At 40.1% G+C, this 21,193-nt stretch overlaps 1 protein-coding gene and 1 long non-coding RNA gene across 18 annotated transcripts in view; one reads left to right on the top strand and one right to left on the bottom strand.

Annotated features, from left to right (window-relative positions):
- HUWE1 (HECT, UBA and WWE domain containing E3 ubiquitin protein ligase 1) overlaps positions 1-12,056 on the bottom strand; it is a 157,280-nt gene extending 145,224 nt beyond the window's left edge. For 7 of the 17 annotated variants that reach the window (XM_070365660.1, XM_070365674.1, XM_070365672.1 and 4 more), the window contains exons 1-3: positions 11,929-12,056; positions 11,632-11,732; positions 5,319-5,455 (exon numbers count right to left, since the gene is read on the bottom strand). The gene's annotated coding sequence lies outside the window, so the exon portion shown is untranslated. Of the gene's footprint in view, positions 1-573; positions 691-5,318; positions 5,456-5,565; positions 5,693-7,703; positions 7,763-9,027; positions 9,047-9,093; positions 9,191-9,297; positions 9,523-11,525; positions 11,733-11,928 lie in introns of those variants that run through there. The other 10 variants (XM_070365663.1, XM_070365670.1, XM_070365665.1 and 7 more) reach the window with 10 other exon arrangements.
- Positions 12,057-12,119: 63 nt separating this feature from the next.
- The window catches only part of LOC138986354 (uncharacterized), a 28,464-nt gene continuing 19,390 nt past the window's right edge, over positions 12,120-21,193 (top strand). Inside the window, exon 1 of the long non-coding RNA XR_011463186.1 lies at positions 12,120-12,216. This is a non-coding gene — a long non-coding RNA (uncharacterized lncRNA). The remainder of the gene's footprint in view (positions 12,217-21,193) is intronic.

Genomic DNA, 21,193 nt, shown 5'->3' with positions numbered 1-21,193 from the left:
TGACCATGAGTTCACCACCATGACTGCACATCTTTGAGCTGTTAGAGGAATTAAGTGAAATAGTATGTTAAATAAATTACCATATAACCACCTATACCTTGTATTCTCACATTTAAAACTCACAAATAAGGTATTTTCCCCAGATAGAGCAACTGATAGGTTATTAAGTTAACTTGTCCAAAGGGACAGAACTAGTTAAATTGCCAGAAAAACATTTAAAAACCGAGCATTTATTTTGCCTTTCTTATATAAATTACCCCAGCCAACATATGAAAACAAAATGAGAGAGTTAAAAACACCATTTTGCAACTCCCAATGAATTAACAAAGAATCTAAGCTTTGGGCAGCAGTGGCTGTTAATATGAAATACAGAGGACAGAACATGCTGAACTATACTAAGTATGCAGTCAATAAATTTCAGTCTGTGGGAAATTCTACAGGTCAAATGGCCTGAGTTCTTTAACAGAAAGCATAAAGAAAAAGGAGAAAGAGAAGATACAGATACTTCTTGACAAGACAAACTTGAGTTTTAAAAAATGGACAAAGTAAATCACACTGTCCAGGGACACTCACCTGTATGATTAAAACTATAAAAGAATGCAAAGAAGTGACCATTATGAAGTCAGAATAGCAGTTATTTTCCAGACTGAGGAAGGATGCTGTGATGGGGATGGGCACATGGAGAGGCTTCTATGGGTGAAAAGCAAAATTTTATTTCTTGACTTGGGTGGTAGTAACAAAAGCACTTTAAGATAATTTATTAAACCATAAATTTGTTTTGAGGCGGTTCTCCATATTTGTTTTTTATTTTTCACAATAAAGGGAAAAGACTTTAATCACATTAAAGCTTACATATGCTATTATTCCATTTTGTATGAGTGCCCAGAATAGGCAAATCTAGAGACATAAAATGGAGAAGGCAATGGCACCCCACTCCAGTACTTTTGCCTAGAAAATCCCATGGACGGAGGAGCCTGGTAGGCTGCAGTCCATGGGGTCGCTAGAGTCGGACACGACTGAGCGACTTCACTTTCACTTTTCACTTTCATGCACTGGAGAAGGAAATGGCAACCCATTCCAGTGTTCTTGCCTGGAGAATCCCAGGGACGGGGAAGCCTGGTGGGCTGCAGTCTACGGGGTCGCAGAGAGTCGGACACAACTGAAGTGACTTAGCAGCAGCATCAGCAGAGACATAAAATAGATTAGTGGTTGCTAAGGAAGGGGAGCCTGGTGGGCTACTGTCCATGGCGTTGCAAAGAGTCGGACATGACTTAGTGACTAAACAACAACATACTTTAAATGGATGAATTATATGGTATGTGAATTATACCTCAATAAAGCTATTAATAAAAGTCTAAGACATCTCAATTAAGTCAAAACACACTTTTAAAACAAAACTGGGCTGGAGCCTGAGAGTCCGCATTTCTGACAAGTTCCCAGATGGTGATGCTGATGCTGATCTGGGGACCACATTTTGAGAACCTCTGCAATGAAGGATTCCAAATCTGCTCTAAGCTGAAGGCAATACTAATCAGCACTGAAGAGTCAAGTGTTTTACTGAGGGACTGGGAAAGCAACTCTGAAAAAAAGTTAACACCTGTTGCCAAGCACTGTTCTATCCCATTTGTTCACTGACCATCAATACCACCATCTTCTTGGGAACTTGTCTGAAATGCAAAATATTGCCCCCACCCCCAGACCTACAGAATCAAAAACTCCGGGGGTGGGGCCCAGCAATCCGTGTTTTAGCAAGCCCTCTAGGTGATTCTGAACCACTGTTCTATGAACTTTATATGCAGTAACTTAGCTAAACTTCAGCTAGTAAGAAATGGAGTCAGAACTTGAATCCAGGAGTCTGGGTTCCTAATCACTGTGCTGAAAGACCTTTCCACCTATTAGAACTCAATCAGCAGAATGCAGTAATAAAAAATTAGTAGTGGAAGTTTAAAAAAAAAAAGGCAAAGACCAGAAGATGGGAATTTCCTGGTGGTCCAGTGGTTACGACTCTGTACTTTCACTACCAAGGGCCCAGGTTCCCTGGCTAGGGGAACTAAGATCCTGTGAGCCTCGTGGTGTGGCCAGAAAAAAAAAAAAAAAGACCAGGAGAAATACACCTCTATAAAGACAGGAAAACAAGAAAACAATTGTAGCAAATAAGGTAATCATCAAAGCAATCTTCCAAACGTGTTCCAAAATATAAGCAGCCACAAACTACAATATACCCAAGCATTTCCAGGGCAATTATCTCTGGTACCTAATTACAAGGACTTAAAATCTGTGATATGCTAAAGATGGTACATAAATTCATGGCAATATGTTCACACTTACCAATCTTTAAAATCTAAATTATACTAAAAAGTCATTCCAGAATAATTTGCATCTCTACTCCTAGTATCTTTTAGTCACTACTTGAAGATTAATGAAAAGGAGAAACTGCTTCCTCTCACCATCTAAGATGATACCATCAGAATCTTAGAGCTGAAAAACAATTTTCAAATTCACCTAGTCCAGTCAGTAATCCAAACTAAATCAATCTACAATATCAATCTCCATTTAAAGAGACATTAATAAGAAGCTGAAAGAAATTCCAATTTTCACATTCTAGAACCAACCTATGTCACCACTGCCAACTTTTCAGGAGAACTAAAATTGAAAATACTCGAGTTAACAGCTCAAAGAACACCTACAGTTGTTTTTTACTCAGAGAGAACCACTCCTTCACTAACTAAAAGTATTTCTATAGCCAAGCTGGTCAACAAGTACATCAAGTTTTAGCAACTCAACCTCTATGACACATCAAATGAGAGGGCTTCCAAAGAATCTTCTGAGCTGAGTTATCCCAGACATTAACATAGAAACATCTGGCAACCAGTCATTGAGGAAAGGAGTCAGAGAACAATATAGCAAAACACCCAATTGCTTGTGACTATCAACTTTACAGGCAGTGAGATGGTTGTAAAGTAGCCAAATATTGTTACAGTTACACATCAGATTTTAACAATTTAACCAAACTGCAAGAGAGGTAACATGTAATGTGAAGGGCAAATGTTTTCAAAGCAACCAATTTTAGCATTTCAGAAATACTTTGAATCCATGGTTGAAAACACACAACAAAAGGAGGTAAAAGAAACAGAATTTCTATTGTAAACTTTGTAACTCTGGAAACAATTCAAATATCTAAATGCCTACTGTGTGCAAAGCTCTGTCCACAAAATCTAGTTATCCTAGTTTCACAAACTCAGGATTAAAAGGTTTAAGGGATATTGTTCAAACTTCTTAGCTACAGAAAACTCAGAACAAGGGTAAATATTTAATCACTATATACAATGTGCTCAAATTATTTTGTTGAACAAGTGGATTTCACTGTAATTCCCCCAAAATCACTTCTTTGATACTTAGTTACTTTACAACTAAGGATCTGATTTCTCCATTAATGAACAAAGAACCAAAAAGCCTGAACTCATGAACCACAGCACCAGTGATTCACAATTATATTTCATCTCAATATCTCAGAAAACCTTTTCTGTCCCTTCAACTCGTAACTGCACTCGTTTTAAAGGTAAGCACAAGTGGCCTTGCTCTTCCCGGACATGTGCTTAAGTCAAAGGCTGGCTGGAGCATTCTAGTTTCCATTCCTTTCCAAGTTCCATTCTCAGGTTTTGACCATGGAAGGGACATTTCGTAGATTTTATGATGGCCAATGCAAAACAAGGAAAGACATGAACAGTTTAAAGGCCTCTATGCTGGGGGAACAGCATTTCCAGAAGGAATAAAATGAAAAAAAAAAAATAACAGGAAAACTACAGCTGTGTTTAACAGCTGAAAAATCAGGATGTTAGTGGAAGCTCTCAAAAATCGTTTAGTATTGCCACTTCAAAAACTATTACAGCCAGAGGAACTAATTACTAAGTCTTAATAGCTTAGAAGTTATGGGTCAGAGCAGCTGAGATACTAACATCAAAGTAATAAGTAGCAACATTGTAAGATAGTATACAGATAACTAAACCACCTAAGGAAATTGAAACCATGATGAAAAACCCTAAAGGCACAATCAGGTCATTATCTAGGAAACATTAGCTTCTTCCACAAGGAGGCCTACTTTTCACATGGAGCAGAAAGCAGGGCCAAGACATGGAACTGAAGTCAGATATCAATTAAATCAGACTCTGCCACAGAAAAAGGAATCCATGACTAGTTATTTTGGGAGAGTGCCTAGGCCAGCAGTATCAACTCCAACTGGGATACAGGAGATTACTGCCATTGTTCCATTATAATGGGGTCCTCCAGGGTCTTTAACCTAGTAAGAATGGGTCAGATACCACCGAGGATGTAATCACCAAATGTGGTGGGAAACTCTACAGGACAATTTCTTCAACAAATAAATGGGAAAGAAAAGAAAAGGGAGGGAACATGCAGACTAAAATAGATTAAGAGATATATCAATCACCCTTTGTGACAAAAGGACTTTCTTTGGATCCTGATTCAAACTAAAATTTGAACACTAGTTTCATATTTGACATTTTAGAAAATCAGGTAACTTTTGAGTTGTGGTAATGCTTTTGAAGTTAGGTTTAAAAGAGCCTTTTACGTTTTAAATACAGTCCATGGAAGTCTCTAGGCCAGAATACTGGAATGAGTAGTCTTTCCCTTCTCCAGGGGATCTTCCCAACCCAGGGATCGAACCCAGGTCTCCCACAGTGCAGGCAGGTTCTTTACCAGCTGAGCCACAAGGGATGCCCAAGAATACTGGAGTGGGTAGCCCGATCCCTTCTGTAGCGGATCTTCCCAACCCAGGAACTGAACAGGGGTGGGGGCTGGTTGCTAACAACTGAGATAGCAGTGAAGCCCTTAAATACAAATATTTTGCAAATAAAAAGAAAACAACAGCAGGGATTTATTTCAAAGTAATCTAGGGGATAGGCTGTAAGGGGCCACAGTGGGTAGAAGTATAGATGAAAAAGAATGGCTGCAAGTTGGTAACTGTTAAAGCCAGTAATGGGGGATCATTATATTATCCAGTTTTTCTGTGTTCGAAAAATTCCAAAAAGAATTGGTTAGATGTAATAACTTGCAATTTTATTTTTGAATGATGCTTAGGGTGATTTAAAAAAATCATTTACAGATAGAATTCATTTAAACTTTAATTTAGTAATGAGATCCGCTTAAACACAAGAAACAGCCAGTAGTACCACATCAGATCCAGACAATGGAAGAAACCAAAGTAGCTCAATTGCAGAATGGAAACACATACACCCCAACCATCTCCATTCCAGGAAGTAAAACACAAACATTACCCACAAAGATCCACAAAAACTAACCTAAAATCACAGCCAATCATACTCATCCTGGTGGGAAATCCCAACACTGCTCCAACAGCTTCCTGCACCTTCCTGACCAAGTTGGTCTGCTGGTTCCTCTGGAGTGCTAACCCACTCAGGTCAGACTACCGGAGGACCTACAAAAAAAAAAACAAAAACAAAAACAGAGGGAGAGATACACAACATTTATTAGGGTGTGGGGGAGCTAACCATTATATCAATGTTCAAACATAATCACAGTTATTACCTCTTAAGCAACAGCTCTCACACATCAAGTTGCATTTTTTAGGAACTGCTTTGAGGAGCAACAATTCAGAACCAAACTTAAAGCAATTCTTCTAATCTGGTATTTAGACGGCACTCCTGAAAAAACTCTGCTCTCAATTCAAATGAAAGCACAGGGGATACTGATTATTTTACAGACAATTTTCTATCTTTGCTGAGAACTGACATTAAGACAATTTTAAACTTTTTGTGAAAAACATTGCACACATAAATTATTTTTCACCTTCACACATGCTTTTTGGCCATACTGGGAGACAAATGATAAACACCCTGGAAACTCAGGTTGAACTTTGTCACTGAATGTTAAGCAAAGTTTTTAACTGGTATTGCCACTCCTTCCTCTCTTCTCAGAGATCAACCTAGAATAAATTAAACCTTTTAGGTCACACCTAGATTATCATTCCCATATTTATTCTAGTTCTAAATGACAAAAGTAAAATTGAGGTTTAATTTCTGATCACTGCTAGACTCACTGTGTGTGAAAGTCGCTCAGTTGTATCCAACTCTTTGTGACCCCATGAACTATAGCCCATGGAATTCTCCAGGCCAGAATACTGGAGTGGGTAGCTTTTCCCTTCTCTAGGGGATCTTTCCAACCCAGGGATCGAACCCAGGTCTCCCACGTTGCAGGCAGGTTCTTTACCAGCTGAGCCACAAGGGAAGCCCAAGAACACTGGAGTGGGTAGCCTATCACTTCTCCAGTGGATCTTCCACATTCAGGAACCGAACGGGGGTCTCCTACATGGCAGGTGGATTCTTTACCAACTGAGCTATCAGGGAAGCCCCAGACCCAAGAACAATGGGTTCTTCACATTCTTGTCCTCCAATGAAAAACGGGGAAAATTAAATGACTTCCAAAGCACTTCAAACTAAATAAAGCACCCACTAAAGCGCAAAATCAGTGTCTGTGTATAGTTAATTACTAGATGGTTACCTATGGTAAAATTTTAATACTATGTAGACTTTTCACCATCGTATTTCAAACCCCATTATCCATCCAAGGTAATTAGTAAAAAGCACTTATTTTAATACTGGCCTAATTAAAATATAAACAATAAGGAAAACTACATCCAAATTGAATATAGTCACTTCTATTTAGTGTTGGAAAATATAATCCAGCAAACACACAACAGGAGGTAGTGTATTAAAGAACTGTCAGCAATTCACTTTGGAAAAGAAGCTTGGTACCCCAAACTTCTAAACCCTTTCAGAATTATCCTGCTCAGGTAAGGTCAAATAACAGATCCCTACTCTGATAAGGGAATGGCAACCCACTCCAGTATTCTTGCCTGGAGAATCCCATGGACAAAGGAGCCTGGCAGGCTACAGTCCACGGGGTCACAAGAGTAGGACACGACTTAGTGACCAAACCACCACCACCACTCTGATCTGAAGGACCAAAGAAAAGAGGCAGAGGAAAAGCATTTGAACACTTAAAAACTAGCTAGCAGAAGTTCTCTGTTACTGTGAAAAGTACAGCACCAAATTTCATTACTTTCATAGGGTGAATGACAGGACAGACTACCTTTGAAGGAGTGCAAGAAGGGAGTAGGCAAGGGATGAAACATCCCTTTCAAAAGGTAGAACACTTGGGTGTGGTTCTTGACAGGAACATTATGGCTGGTGGTCACTCCAGGATGGTGATTCTGCACTAAAATTCCTAGACTAGAAGGTCAACTTAAGTGGGAATCACATTCAAACATAATAAACCATTGGAGATAAAAAGCTTGGCCTACAAGGGGGGAAAAATACACAAAAATGATAGGACTGGCCTACCAATATACCAAAAATAAACAGTTCTAGAAATATACTAAATTAACAGTTAACTGTTTCTTTAAACAAAAGCCTCTTCTTTCCCAGGTCATAAAACTACCATATGAAACAGATGCATCTGCCAACATATTCTTACACCAAGAAAAAGTTACCACAATTTACTGTATACCTATCATAATCCAGGCACTTTATAAATTGCTTAATTCTAGCAACTACTAAGAGCTACTATTCCCACTATGCACATGAAAAACTGAGAATCTGAAAAGTAATTTCCCCAAGGTCACAAAGTTTGATGTGAACCCAAAGCATACAGTGTTTCTACCATACCAGGCTGCTTCCCTTGAGTGGAGAATGTTGCTATCTCCTCAATACAGGCAACACTGGGGCTAAAAGAAAACAATGTTGGACATGTAATCTAAAAAGGAAACAAATGATAGGGAATTGTTTAAAGTAACTGTGGAATGGGATGGGAGTAGAATGGGGCAATGATTGTCAAGAGATAATCTATCAAAGCTATTTTATTTTCTAGCACATGGAGGTGGGTAAATGCTGTGGAGCCTAACAAGAGGCTACTTTCTCCCTAGGGGATTCAGCTCCCAGGAAAACAGCATGGGGTGGGGTATGGAAATAGAAGGATTAAGAAATCCTTAATGATTACATGAGAAACATGTAAGAGGTGGTTAGCAGCAAAGAGATGTCCAGACCAAAAGGCCACAGAAACTCAAGAGCAAGACAGGGAAAAGAGGTGGTTCCCAAGTTTGCAAAGGGGATGACGGGTGAGAAAGGGCAAAAAGTTGGTTTACTGGAGGGTTATTCTCTACAGTCTCTTTAAAAGTTATCTTATCCCTTTTTTGAGGGGAGTGAGTGTTATGATGGGGGGGGTCTAACGGCCCCGAAAACTAAGAAATCACGAAGACAGCAATGATCCAACCATCAACCCAATTCATTGTTCCACCTAAGAATGGTTGAGCAGCAGAGTTGGGAGAAATGAGTGCCCTGTGCTCCGATCAGGGTCAAAAAAACGTGAAAGCTACTATGATTCTATCCACAAAGATGGAATAAATACAGGGAACAGGAAAGGGTCTCTGGTCAACATCTGTGTCAAGGGGACCGATGGAAGGGGGAGGACGGGACAGGTTAGGGGACCTGGGCTAAGCCCTGCTTTAGCAGGACCGGGGAGGGGGTGACAAGGAAAAGCTTTGACTTTCCCTCTTAAATACGAGCCTCAAATATCCATATAGAACAGAAAAATTCAATGGGTCGGTGGAATTAGGGGGGAATGGGGAAAGAATGTCAGAGGCATCAAAGCTTGACCTCCTATACCTTAGTTCAAAGACCATGGGGGTTGAGGAAGTAGAGCCTACCTCAAGTAAAACTAGGATTCATTTGTCCCCCCTTTTCCGAAGGAGTGGAAAATCGGGCCCACAAAAAGGTAGTGGGAGGAAACCAACAGTCGTTGGATGGTCCCCTCTCCCCCACTGCCCAATCTCTAACTCCCAACCTTACTCCCCAACGAACTCTAGGACTCCTACCCCCCACCATTCCCAACCCGCCCACTGCAGCGGCGACAACGGAGGCGTTGACCGATTGGTGGGGTAAAGGCGGGCCCACACGAGGCTGAGGCCCGGGAAATGGTGACGCCTCAACCTACTAGAGAGGGGGTGGTCTTCGCCTCGGGTTTGGCTTATTGGCACCTCGTCTTTTCGCCAATCGTCACCTGCTTAACGTCGGGAACCTGAGAAGCGTCACAAACGCCGAGGGCCAACTCCTCACTCCCGGGTCCTGGCCGGACAGACATCAGCTTCCGCCGCCATCTTAACAGCAAGCAGACCGACCCTAGTCACTGCCCCCCACCCCGAGCCACCTCCGCCACCGCCAACGGATCCCACGAGGACGTAACCGCGCTCCCGCGAGAACTCACCAACTAGGTACAGCACGAGCCGAAGACGCTGCCGCCGCCTCCGCGGCTACTGCAGTCTGTAGCCGAACCGCGGCCGCCTCCGCGCGATCCCGCGATAACCTCGACCCGACGGGAACAGCCAGAGCCCAGCCCTTCCCAGACCCCTCCTCCCACCAAAACCGAAATCGCTACGGCTCCACTCTCACCCTACGCGAAGCAAAAAGCAAATGACGCACAACCACACGAAGAACCGAGGGGCGGAGCCAACCTGCCGCCACCGTCTCCCGCATGCGTCTTAAGAACTATCGCGATAGTACGTTTCCGTCTCTGCGAGACCTTCGAATTCACCGCAGGATGCTGCTCGCGCCTCGCCTTTAGGAAACCCGAGATCTCGCGAGACTTAGGGAACTCTCCTAAAAAGGAGAGAGGCGGAGCTCCATGAAAATGACTGAGAGTTTTCAGGGGAAGGGAGGAACCTCCCGTCCTGCAGGGATCTCGCCTACCACGAGGTTTCCGACCCACTGCGGAGCTGGCTGCCAAACCTCGCGATGACACAGCTCAGCGCCAAATCTCGGCCATGTCCTGAAAACTGCCTCCGCCCCCGATCTAAGGTGTCTAGAGCCTAGTGCTTGAGGAAAATTTAAAAAGTCAACCTGTTTATTCTCACGCTTCCGAGCAGAGCTGTACCAATTACCAACTCCATTCTGGAAGAGGAGCAATAGATCTATTGTTACCTGCCTCCACGAATCACCTATTATTTTGGACTAACATAAAAGACGTTCAATCTCACAATAAGCACGCAAATGCAAACAATGACATAACATTTTTTGCCCATTAGATAAGAAAAAAAAATTTAAGACAGATAATATTCAGACTCTTTCCCTCGCCGCACTGCAGGCTACTGAATCCATCTTAATCTAACTAAAAGCTCATATCGTTAGTTCTAGCTCCAAAGCCACAAATTTTAACTCCAGAGGCTTTACCTTGGCATAGCCAAAAGATCCAATAAAGTGCTTTTCTCCAAACAAAGAGGTCTGCCCTCTTTGGAAAATTCAAGCTTCCAAGGGGGAGTTGGCGGGGAGTGGTGGGGGGTGCGTGCTTGAAGCTTTTAATATGGCAGTTTTTCCACGTCTAGCCAACAATGTTTCTCCAATAAATCTTGGAATCCAATTTGGCTCGATTTGTGGGCTTTCCTATTGTAATATATTATTCTGTCTATTCTAACTTATACATTGTTTCTTTAGAATACATTTTAACAGCTGGTAGTACAAATACCCCATCCTTATCTTTAAAATATTTTCTCGGTTATTCTTAGCAATCTTTTTTTCCGGATGAACTTTAGAATCATATTAAATTCCAAACACTTCGTATATTTATTGAAATTGCATGAATCGTATAAATCAACACAGGAAAAAAGGACATCACTACAAAACTGAGCCTTCTTATCCAGAAGCATGGTATCCCCTTTTCCATGTATGCAAATGTTCTTTTATTACATTCCTCAATAAAGTTTTGTAGTTTACTTCTAGGTATTTTTACTCGTTTTTCTTGCTATTGCGAATGGGCCGTATTAAATTTCCAAAATGCTTACTGTTTACAGACTATTGATATTTAGTTTTGTAATCGGATAAATAAAAATATGTTCAACTTCACTAGTAATCAGGGAAATGCAAATAAAAACAATGACATAACATTTTTTGTCCTTGAAATTAACCAAAATTACAAAGATTGATGATAATTCGTGTTGGCACAACTGTGGAAAAATGGGCACTCTCGCATAACATTTAACAGTGTAAATTAGTATAGCCTTTTGGAAAGAGACAATTTGGACGATCTATTAAAATTCAAAACGCATATACATTTTGACCCAGCGATTACTCTTCTAAGAATTTCTCCTACAAAAATACTCATACATGAAATATATGTACACACACACACACACACACACAAGCCCATTCATTATAGCATTGCTTGCAATAGCCCCTTCCCTCCCCCAAAAGGGAAACAAGCCAATGTACATCAATGGGGAAATGGTTAAATAAACTGTAGTACAATCATACAATGCAGCCGTTTATAAATAAGATAAATTTAAATTCCCTGATATAGGAAGATCTACAAGACATATTGTTAAGTTTTTAAGAAGCAATTACCCGAAATGAATATGTGTGTGTGTAGTGCCATTTAGATACCAAAACCTACATGTACGACGCCTAGTAGTTACCCGCGAAGCCTGCCTGCCAGCCCCTCACCTTCCCCCTCCTCTGAGGCCGCGTTCCTCGAACCCCTGGGAGAAATGCCGAAGACCCGGTCTTTACTCCCTCTCTAGGGCCACTTGGCCACGACTAATGCCGGTACCTCGCATCCCCACTGTCGGCCACTCTCTCGCTGCACTGCCAGCCGCTGCCGGGCTGCCCCCGAGGATGCGGCGAGCTCTCACCACTGGCGCCGGCCGAGGCCTGGGGGAGGGGAGAGAAGGCGGGGTTGAGGGAGGGCTGAGGCAGGCCGCCGGGCCCCTTCATCAGCCTCTCCCAGGCTCCCCGAGGCCGCCACCTCCGCTCTTCGGCGCAGGGTCCCGTGGGAACAACCCCAGCGAGAAGCCTAGGACTGCCGCGAGAGCAGAGCCCGCCCCCCAACCCGGAGGAAGATGCTCACCTCCGCGGCACTAGCTCCGCGGGGCCCGCAGGAGCGTGCCGTGTCCGCGGCCCTGTTTCAGACCTGCTCCCCTCGCTTACCCTCCGCGGAAAACCTCCCCCTCCGCCTCTCCTCTCACTCGGTCTAAGGCTCCTCCTCCAGCTCGAGAAACCCCGCCTCTGCCCCTTGGGAAGGCGCTCCCTCAGCGGTGAAACCGGGTGCCTTGGTAGCGATCGCGCCTGAGCTAGGCGCTGCAAACCCAACCATAAAGAATAGTAGGGTCGCTAAGGAATTTGGATTTGATTCGAGGTACGATGGAAACCGCTGAAGGGTGACGTGATTTGATTTGACTAACGTTTAAAAATTAATCTCTCCAGCTGCCTAGCGAAGAACGGGGGGCGAGAGGGTAAGAGGGGACACAGTGTGGAGGGCGCCTATCACAGCGAGTTTACACGGGTAGTAAATCCTTAGAACACTTAATTCAGGAACGTAATGAGTCCTCAAAAAAATTCTCTATTTCTCCTTGGTGTTATTTGGGGTGAGAGTGAGATTGGCAAAGAGCTTATAGAGGATCTACATCTGTGAATGCATAGCAATAAAAAGGATCAGGTAGGAGTTACCTCTATTAACCGTGCTTTTTCTGGGGTGCAGAATAAAATTGAAAAGGGAGAAGGGAGCTTTGACTCGAAACTCTAGATACTTCTGTAGGTTTGAATTTTTAACTAAAAGCATGTATTAACTCAGTACTTTATAAAGTATAGAGACAAAAGCACTATCTGAGGTACTCTTTAAAATTTAAAATTTTTAATTTATTTTTAATTGGAGTATAATTGCTTTACAATGTTCTGTTGGTTTCTGCTGTACAACACGAATCAGCTGTAAGTAGACATATAACCCTTCCCTCTTGCCTCCCTCCTACCCCTCTACAAGTATTCTTGAGACATAGAGGAAATAAAAATTGTAATTTTACCCTCTTGTTCCAATTCCAACCCTCCAGAGCAGTGGTTCATGCCCCAAATTGAGAATCTGATGAACGTATCCACTGCCTGCCAAATATATATATTTAGACATAAACTTTTGTGTATAATCTCAGCATTATGGAGGCTCTTTTGAGATAGACTGACCTATTAAATATACTTACAATGCTATTTTAATGGGTGGCTGTTATTCCATTGTAATGCTAATTATTTAAGCAAGACAATGTTTGTGGCTTTTTTAATTGTAAGAAATGCAAACATGAAATTTGATGTAACTAAATATTTGCATATTTCTGAGACTTTTCTTAAGGAGAGATTTGTAGAAATGTAGTTAGGATCCCACCAGAAATATATGAGAATTCCAGTTTATTCAAATATTCCCATACTCTCGCCAATATTACCATTATAGTTTTCAAAAAGCCTTTTAATAGGGACTTTGATTTTGAAATTTTTATTTATTTATTTATTTTTGGCTGTGTTGGGTCTTATGCACCAGCTTTCTCTAGTTGAGACAAGCCAGAGCTACTCACTGCAGTGCATAGGCTTCTTATTGTGGTGGCTTCTCTTGCTGTGGAGCACAGGCTCTAGGTGCTCCGGGCTTCAGTAGTGGCTCCTGGGCTCTAGAGGATGGGCTTAGTTGCTCCTTGGCATGTGGAATCTTCCCGGACCAGGGGCTGAATCTGTGTCCCCTGCATTGGCAGGCAGATTCTTTTCCACTGAGCCACCTTGTGTGCTCCTGCTCAGTCGCTCTCAGTCGGGTCCAACTCCGCGACCCCAAGCACTATAGCCGGCTAAGCTCCTCTGTCCATGGAATTTTTCAGGCCAGGGACTTTGATTTTAATTCCATTCTCTCACAGCATCTACATTAATCTCTCACAGCATCTACATTAATTCTGATACTTCATCATCTCTACTCTTGATTCTAACCCTTACATTTCTATTGTCAATTCCTAGGCCCCACAAAGTCTAGTTCCCCAACTCCTAATTCTAAAATCCCACATACCTAACAACTCTAGTTTTAATTTTAGTCTGGAGCCCCCTTTAGTTCTCTTGCCAACTCCACTCCTTTTACAGTCCTAATTTCAACTAACATCTACACACACACACACACACACACACCCCTGTTGCTTCTTTTTTAAATTGTAGACTATTCAGAAATTATATGAAAGCATAAAAAAGATACAACCCAGGGACTGAACCCACATCTCCTACATCTGTAGCATTGGCAGGCAGATTCTTTACAACTTAGCCACCTGGGAAGCCCTATGCATTATATATATATATTTTTTTTTTTCTAATAAAAATATCATAGCATGTTATTTGATAACCTAGTGAATATTTGTCATGTCATAAAATGTTTGTCTATAACATAATTTTAATGGCAACATGAAGCATTCCTTTCTTTAATGTGTAATTAGCTTTTGTTCTTTTTTCATTTTAAAATGTTTGCCTGATTACACATGAATGAATACATTGTTGCCAAACACCCAAAACAGAAGAACATAAAGTTCCTCTTATATACACATATAGAAATATTGTTTCATTTTTTACTTTTTAAAAATCTGAATGTTCTATTTTATGTATCATTTTAATTGCTGTATTCACTTACTATGTCTCAAAATCTTTCCATGTCGGTATGTATAAATCTGCCTCATTCTTTTACATCCTGCACTGCTGCTGCTAAGTCACTTCAGTCGCGTCCGACTCTGTGTGACCCATAGACGGCAGCCCACCAGGCTCTGCCGCCCCTGGGATTCTCTGGGCAAGAACACTGGAGTGGGTTGCCATTTCCTTCTCCAATGCACGCAAGTGAAAAGTGAAAGTGAAGTCGTTCAGTCTTGTCCGACTCTACTCGACCCCATGGACTGCAGCCTACCAGGCTCCTCCATCCATGGGATTTTCCAGGCAAGAGTACTGGAGTGGGTTGCTACTGCCTTCTCGGACATACTGCACAGTAGTCTGTTAAATGAATGTACTAGAGTTATTGGTAAGTCCCTGATGGCTCAGTCAGTAAAGAATCCCCCTGCAATGCAGGAGACAGCCTGCAATACAGTAGACCAGGGTTCAATCCCTGAGCTGGAAGATTCCCTGGAGAAGGAAATAGCAACTCACTCCAGTATTTTTGCCTGGAGAATCCCATAAACAGAGGAGCCTGGCAGGCTACAGTCCATGGGTTGCAAAAGTTGGACACAACTTGGCAACTAAACCACCATCACCACACCTATTGATAGATATAAATTGTTTTCAATCTTATACTGTTACAGTACTTTTTTTTTATAGTGCTGCAATGAAAAATGTGTACATGCTTTTTTGTGCATATGCTAAAGTATTTCTATAAGATATATATGAAGAAGTAAAATAGGTGGCTCAAACAGCACATTTTGGAATTTTAATAGGTAATGCCAAACTGCCATTCCAAAAGACCCAATTTACACCTCCAGCAGCAGTGAATAAGAATAACTATTTCCCTAAATTTTTATCCACGCCGGTATTAATTAGTCATTTCAATGTTGTACCAATGTGATGGTTGAAAAATGTCTCCTTATTTGCATTTCCCTGATTATTATCGAAGTTAAGGAGTGTTTTCATATGTTTGTTGGCTATTTGCTTGTGTCATTTTGTGACTTTGCTTATTCATATCATTTGTCTGTTTTCCAATTCGATTGTTTGACTTATTATTAAATTATGTAGTCTGGATATGAGTATTTGTTACAAGTGTTGGAAGTTTTTTTTTTTAATTAGAGGATAATTGCTTTCAATGTTGTGTTGGTTTCTGCTGTACAACAATGTAAGTCAGCCATACATACTTCCCCTCCCTCTTGAATCTCCCTCCTACCCAACCCCCACCCCATGGTGCTGGAAAATTTTTTGCAGACTTTCCTTATTTTTAAACTTTGCTTTTGGGATCTTTTGGGGTTATAGATGTTTTAAATGTTGGTGTGTTCAAATTTATCAATCATTTCTTTCATGGCTTTTGCATTTTAAATCTTGCATAAGAATACTTTTCTACTCCAAGATTAGAAACATTGTTTCTATATTTCCTTGTAATATTTTAGAATTTTATAGATTTAACTCTAATTTGGGGGGATTTTTTTGGTAAATATTTTTCTCAGTTATATGTTCTAACAATGGTATGCTTCATAGGTGAATATCATTCCACTGTAATATTAATTACTTATTAGTATTTTTTCATAGGGCCCTAAGCATTGATTGAACAGATTCATTCTTTCTATCAAAAACCAATTTCTAAGGATATATATAGTTTTGAATGTAAATCATCAGTTCAATAGTCCTAAAATCTATACCAGCATCAATACCATACTTTTTTTTTAATATTTGAGCTTTAAATTATTATTTCATCTCTGCTAGGGCAAGCTCCTCTGTCTTTTTTCCCCACAGATTTCTTGGCTATTCTAGTGCATTTTCTTTTTCAGATAAATTTTTAAATTAACTGGTAAAGTTCTATAAGAATTCCTTTTGGGCTTTATATTGAAAAAATTTATTTCATCAAATGGGCGTAGGATATTATATTTGACAAACCAGTCTTCTATTGTCAGATACTCATGTTGTTTCTAATTGTCCACTGTTAACAAGCAATTCTATAAAGGACATTTAGAAAAATCTTTCCTTACCACTATAATTATTTAACTACAATAAATTTTAGCAAGGCACAGCATATCCTCATTTTGGGAGAGGTTGATAGGCATTGCTCAATATACTTTGAGAAAGGTTTTTCCAATTTATTAATACATTTCCATGAGGTGTATGGGGTGTCATCTCCCTATCCTGCTCCGTGACTGGGCCATTAATGGATTTTGAACTTTTGAAAATTTGATAGAACCCAGGTTTGATTCCTGGGTTGGGAAGATCCCCTGGAGAAGGAAATGGCAACCCACTGCAGTATTCTTGCCTGGAGAATCCCACGGACAGAGGAGCTTGGCAGGCTACAGTCCATGGGGTTGCAAGAGTCGGACACAACTTAGTGACTAAACCACCACTACCATACATCATTTTTTTTGTTAATGTTCTGTATTTTGTATTTTTCTATTGTTGCATCATAAATTACCACAAATTTAGCCATTTAAAATAACACCTTATTGTCTCACAGTTTTGTAGGTCAGACATCCTGGTGGGCTTGGTTGAGTTCTTTGTTTAGGATCATACAATGCCAAAATCAAGGTGTCCCCAGAATTGGCTTTTATCTGGAGTTATCTGGGGGAAGAATCCACTCCAAATTCATTCAGGTTGTTGTCAGGATTTAGTTCCTTACTGTTGTAGGACTGAGATCCCAGCTTCTAGAGGTTGCTCACATTTTTCCTTATGTGTCCCCTTCCATCTTCAAACCAGCGCTGGCACACTGAATCCTTTTTTTGTTTGGAATCTCTCTGACTTTCCATTCTATTACTAGCCTGAGAGAACTCTGCTTTTAAAAGATTTATGTGATTTAAAAAAATTATGTAATTAGATTAATGCTATTGGGGAATGATACAAAATAATCTCCCTATTTTAAGGGGAACGTTAAACCTGCAAAATCTGTTTTACCAGGTGATGTTAACATAATCACCAGCATGGTATCTCATCATATTCAAAGTCCAGAAATTAGGGTGGGAAATCTAGGGAAATTAAGGTGAGGCATTTTAGGATTCTGCCTACTACTATAGATTTATTTTCCTCAAAAAACTACATGAATCATTCTGGTTGTAAAAGATTCAGCCATTGTGGAAGTACTGTACATGGAGCAAAACATGAAAAGCATGTTTCACCACCTTTCCCCTTCACTACTACCTCTATTTAGAAGTAGCCTTTTATATATTTTTTGTGCATAATGGGACATCTTTTTGTAACTGGGCATCCTACTTACCTTCCTTGTTGTTATAACTTACCTTCCTTATCAGTTCTAATAATTTTTCTATTCATTTTCCTTGGTTTTCCAGGTAGATAATGATTTCCCCTCCTTATCATATTTATAATTCCTATATGCATTTACTTGACATATTATGTTTTATTGAACTTCAACAAAAAATGGTTAAATAGTAGAGGCAACAGTGGACATCTTTGTCTTTCTCCTGGTCTAGTGAAACTTCTAGTACAGTGTTTCCCAAACTCATGTTCTGGGTAATAATAGGTTTTTAATCTATTTAATTATGAATATTTCAAACATAGAGCAAAGCTGAAGGAGTTTTACAGTGAACACTTACAAATTCACAGCATAAATTTTATCATTAATATTTTGTTATACTTTATCACATAGCTATCATCTGTCTATCCATGAATTAAACCGTATTTCTTGGATTTATTTTCCCATTCTACCACTTTCCCCTTTTGCTATTCTCTACTTAATGAATTATTTTCAGCTTTTATATTTATTAATATATTCCTCTATTTCTAAGTTTGATTTGCTGTATTGTTTGAAATGGCTTATGTTAAATATATGGCTTATTCATTTTCAGTCTTCCTTACTTATTTCTAAAATAATTTAAGATGATACTTTTTTTCTACTTGACTTTAATATATAATGTTTTTGTTCTCATTAATTTCTAGTCTATAATTTTGGTTTTGATTTCCTCTTTGACCATTAGTTATTTATAAGTATTATTTGATCTTTGAAGTGACAGCTTTTGGGGATGCTGTTTTTGTGCTTAGAAGTTAGTTGTATCACACCATGGTCCAATAGCATTTGACTTTCATGATTCCTACTATTGGAAATGTATTGTGCTTTCTTTTGTAACTTATTTGCTTTTGTGATTTCTTTATATATTTTAATGGAATGTTATTTGTATGTATGCTTATGACACTAAGATATTCTTGGTAGATAGTATCTTTTATCAGTATCTCTTTTACCCTATTTAAAACTTTTTGCCTTTAATACTACTATTTCTAACGTTAATGCTGTTGCTTATATATTTTGTGTGTGTGTGTATATATATATTTATATTTATATTTATGCATGCTAAGTCTTTTCAGTTGTGTCAGACTCTTTGCGACCCTACTGGACTGTAGCCCACCAGGCTCCTCTGTCCATGGGTTTATCCAAGCAAGAATTCTTTACTGTCTGAGCTGTCTGCAATGCAGGAGACATGGGTTCGATCCCTGGGTCAGGAAGATGCCCTGGAGGAGGACATGGCTACCTACTCCAGTATTCTTGTCTGGAGAATCCCATGGACAAAGGATCCTGGCGGGCTACAGTCCTTAGGGTCACAAAGAGCCGGGCATGAATAAGCGACTAACAGTTTCACTTTCATACATGTCTTTATTGTTTCTTTTTTGATTACAGAATGTCAGACAAATTATTCAAATAGAGTTAATAATTGTTAGTATGGTATATAGTCTTCCAGATCTTCTTCTATCTATTCATTGATAGATATATGTATTATAGATTTTTAAAACCATAAAAAGGGAGAGAATCATGCTATATCTGTTTTACAAACTGCTTTATTGACAATGTATTCTTGACATGCTTTCTATATCACTGTATATACATCTACCTTACTTATTCTTTTTAACTGGTCTCTGGAGTGAACATTTATGCAAAGTGCCTGGCCCATCACTATCTTTTTTTAAATTCAAATATTCCCTCACCCTGCCCCCCAAAACTAGACCAAGTCAGCCTATGATACACTTTCATGATACTCTACTATTTTATTCCCTAGGCACCCAAGACACTCATACAGTTGTGTGATTAATGTCTGTTCCCTCCACCACATACAGACATACGTACACCCTAAACACACACCTTATAATGAAGAGTAAACATCTAGAGAGCAGGGACCGTGTCTGTTTTGCTTATATTTGTACAATATAAATATAAACACCAAGCATAGTGCCTGAAAATTTTACCTGTTCAATAAATATTTTTGAAGGAATGAATAATAAACAATCCTATGAGGCAAGTATTACAATTATGCCCATTTGGCCTTGGAGTACAGAATGAAGCAGGGCAAAGGCTAATAGAGTTTTGCCCAGAGAATGCACTGGTCATAGCAAACACCCTCTTCCAACAACACAAGAGAAGACTCTACACATGGACATCACCAGATGGACGACACCAAAATCAGATTGATTATGTCCTTTGCAACCAAAGATGGAGAAGCTCTATACAGTCAGCAAAAACAAGACTGGGAGCTGACTGTGGCTCAGATCATGAACTCCTTATTGCCAAATTCAGACTGAAATTGAAGAAAGTGGAGAAAACCACTAGACCATTCAGGTATACCTAAATCAAATCCCTTATGACTATACAGTGGAAGTGAGAAATAGATTTAGGGACTAGATCTGATAGAGTGCCTGATGAACTATGGACAGAGGTTCGTGACATTGTACAGGAGACAGGAATCAAGACCATCCCCAAGGAAAAGAAATGCAAAAAAGCAAAATGGCTGTCTGAGGAGGCCTTACAAATAGCTGTGAAAAGACGAGAAGCAAAAAGCAAAGGAGAAAAGGAAAGATATACCCATTTGAATGCAGAGTTCCAAAGAATAGCAAGGAGAGATAAGAAAGCCTTCCTCAGTGATCAGTGCAAAGAAATAGAGGAAAACAATAGAATGGGAAAAACTAGAGATCTCTTCAAGAAAATTAGAGATACCAAGGGAACATTTCATGCAAAGATGGGCTCGATAAAGGACAGAAATGGTATGGACCTAACAGAAGAAGAAGATATTAAGAAGAAGTGGCAAGAATATACAGAAAACCGTACAAAAAAGATCTTCACGACCCAGATAATTACGATGGTGTGATCACTCACCTAGAGCCAGACATCCTAGATTGTGAAGTCAAGTAGGCCTTAGGAAGTATCACTATGAACAAAGCTAGTGGAGGTGATGGAATTCCAGTTGAGCTATTTCAAATCCTGAAAGATGATGCTGTAAAAGTGCTGCACTCAGCATGCCAGCAAATTTGGAAAACTCAGCAGTGGCCACAGGACTGGAAAAGGTCAATTTTCATTCCAATCCCAATGAAAGGCAATGCCAAAAAATGTTCAAACTACCGCACAATTGCACTCATCTCACACATTAGTAAAGTAACGCTCAAAATTCTCCAAGCCAGGCTTCTGCAATACGTGAACCGTGAACTTCCAGATGTTCAAGCTGGTTTTAGAAAAGGCAGAGGAACCGGAGATCAAATTGTCAACATCCACTGGATCATGGAAAATGCAAGAGAGTTCCAGAAAAACATCTATTTCTGCTTTATTGACTATGCCAAAGCCTTTGCCTGTGTGTATCACAATACACTGTGGAAAATTCTGAAAGAGATGGGAATACCAGACCACCTGACCTGCCTCTTGAGAAACCTGTATGCAGGTGAGGAAACAA

This window comes from Bos mutus, chromosome X, assembly GCF_027580195.1.
Source record: "Bos mutus isolate GX-2022 chromosome X, NWIPB_WYAK_1.1, whole genome shotgun sequence".
Lineage (NCBI taxonomy): Eukaryota > Metazoa > Chordata > Mammalia > Artiodactyla > Bovidae > Bos > Bos mutus.
The sequence above is the reverse complement of the archived record's forward strand: the minus strand, read 5'-3'. Positions and strand labels throughout refer to the sequence as shown.